Below are 549 nucleotides of genomic sequence, written 5' to 3' on the forward strand. Positions count from 1 at the left end.
GCTCTTCACCACGTTCACATATCAGTGACCGTGTTCGTCGCCTTCGGGCTTGTTCCCGCGTTCGCGAGTGATCGCCGCGCGTTTGTCGCCTTCGGGCTCTTCACCACGTTCACATATCGGTGACCGTGTTCGTCGCCTTCGGGCTTGTTCCCGCGTTCGCGAGTGATCGCCGCGCGTTTGTCGCCTTCGGGCTCTTCACCACGTTCACATATCGGTGACCGTGTTCGTCGCCTTCGGGCTCGTTCCCGCGTTCGCGAGTGATCGCCGCGCGTTTGTCGCCTTCGGGCTCATCACCACGTTCACATAACAGTGTCCGTGTTCGTCGCCTTCGGGCTCGTAATCGCATCGGGAGTGATCGCCACAGTCAGCGTTCGCTCATCGGCATAGTTCACGCCGACCACGTGGCCGGTCAACGGACGTCGCCATTTTTCATCGTTCGCGCCAGTGCGACGGTTTTCGGCAGCCATATTGGCTCGCATCTCGGGTACGCGTGCCGACAAGTTCGCGCGTGTATTAACGCCATCTCGACGCAGTGACTGTTAGCGCGGA

The sequence above is a fragment of the Wasmannia auropunctata genome, unplaced genomic scaffold (assembly GCF_000956235.1).
Source record: "Wasmannia auropunctata unplaced genomic scaffold, wasmannia.A_1.0 LD336097.1, whole genome shotgun sequence".
Taxonomy (NCBI): domain Eukaryota; kingdom Metazoa; phylum Arthropoda; class Insecta; order Hymenoptera; family Formicidae; genus Wasmannia; species Wasmannia auropunctata.